The sequence below is a fragment of the Pristiophorus japonicus genome, chromosome 20 (assembly GCF_044704955.1).
Source record: "Pristiophorus japonicus isolate sPriJap1 chromosome 20, sPriJap1.hap1, whole genome shotgun sequence".
NCBI lineage: Eukaryota > Metazoa > Chordata > Chondrichthyes > Pristiophoridae > Pristiophorus > Pristiophorus japonicus.
Genome location: NC_091996.1, coordinates 72,053,031 through 72,054,779, shown reverse-complemented (window position 1 = coordinate 72,054,779; position 1,749 = coordinate 72,053,031). Strand labels below are relative to the sequence as shown.

The 1,749-nt window shown below is 46.2% G+C and overlaps 1 pseudogene; it reads left to right on the top strand.

Annotated features, from left to right (window-relative positions):
• Nucleotides 1–1,300: 1,300 nt before the first annotated feature.
• LOC139233296 (U2 spliceosomal RNA) lies at nucleotides 1,301–1,523 on the top strand (annotated as a pseudogene).
• The last annotated feature ends 226 nt before the right edge of the window (nucleotides 1,524–1,749 follow it).

Genomic DNA, 1,749 nt, shown 5'->3' with positions numbered 1-1,749 from the left:
AGCTAAATTAAATAGTAGGACCTCAAAGGTAGTAATCTCAGGATTGCTACCAGTGCCACGTGCTAGTCAGAGTAGGAATCGCAGGATAGCTCAGATGAATACGTGGCTTGAGGAGTGGTGCAAGAGGGAGGGATTCAAATTCCTGGGACATTGGAACCGGTTCTGGGGGAGGTGGGACCAGTAAAAACCAGATGGTCTGCACCTAGGCAGGACCGGAACCAATGTCCTAGGGGGAGTGTTTGCTCGTGCTGTTGGGGAGGAGTTAAACTAACATGGCAGGGGGATGGGAACCTATGCAGGGAGACAGAGGGAAATAAAATGGAGACAGAAGCTAAAAATAGAAAGGAGAATAGTAAAAGCGGAGGGCAGAGAAACCCAAGGCAATAAACAAAAAGGGCCACGTTATAGCAAAATTCTAAATGGAATAAAGTGTGTTAAAAAGACAAGCCTGAAGGCTCTGTGCCTCAATGCGAGGAATATTCAGAATAAGGTGGATGAATTAACTACGCAGACAGCAGTTAACGGATATGATGTAATTGGCATCACGAGACATGGCTCCCGGGTGACCAAGGCTGGGAACTCAACATCCAGGGGTATTCAGCATTGAGGAAGAATAGACAGAGAGGAAAAGGAGGCGGGATGGTGTTGTTGGTTAAAGCGGAAATTAATGCAATAGTAAGGAGGGACATTAGTCTGGATTGGTATGGGTGGAATTGGTATGGGTGGAGCTGCAGAATTCCAAAGGGCAGAAAACGTTAGTGGGAGTTGTGTACAGACCACCAAACAATAGCAGTGAGGTTGGGGACAGCATCAAACAAGAAATAAGGGATGTGTCCAATAAAGGTACAGCAGTTATCATGGGCGACTTTAATCTACATATTGATTGGGCTAACCAAACTGGTAGCAATGCGGTGGAAGAGGATTTCCTGGAGTGTATTAGGGATGGTTTTCTCGATCAATATGTCGAGAACCAACTAGAGAGCTGGCCATCCGAGACTGGGTGATGTGTAATGAGAAGGGACTAATTAGCAATCTCGTTGTGCGAGGCCCCTTGGGGAAGAGTGACCATAATATGGCAGAATTCTTTATTAAGTTGGAGATTGACACAGTTAATTCGGAAACTAGGGTTGTGAACTTAAGGAAAGGTAACTTCGACGGTATGAGGCGTGAATTGGCGAGAATAGACTGGCAAAGGACACTTAAAGGATTGACGGTGGATAAGCAATGGCAAACATTTAAAAATCACATGGATGAACTTCAGCAATTGTACATCCCTGTCTGGAGTAAAAATAAAACGGGGAAGGCTTCTCGGCCTTTTGGCTAAGATCATGCGTAACTGACCACCATAACCTCAAGGTGGTTCTCCCTGGATCAGGAAGGTATATGCTTGCTTTTTTGGAAATAGGAGGTGGGTGGGGTGGCTTGACCCATCCACTTCCACGGAGGTGTGTGGGGGACCTGACCCATCCACCTCCATGGCACGAACCTGGTATTGCAGTACTTCCAGGAACGGTGCAGTGGCTCTAGGCCTTTTGGCTAAGAGCATTGGCGCAGAGTGATCCTTGATGTGTGCAAGGTGACCTCTGGCGTTTGTGATTTGACAAAGAATTGGAACGATTGGCTATGAATTTCAACCAGGGAGGGGGAAAAAAAAAAAAAAACGGGGAAGGTGGCTCAACCGTGGCTAACAAGGGAAATTAAGGATAGTGTTAAAGCCAAGGAAGAGGCATATAAATTGGCCAGAAAAAG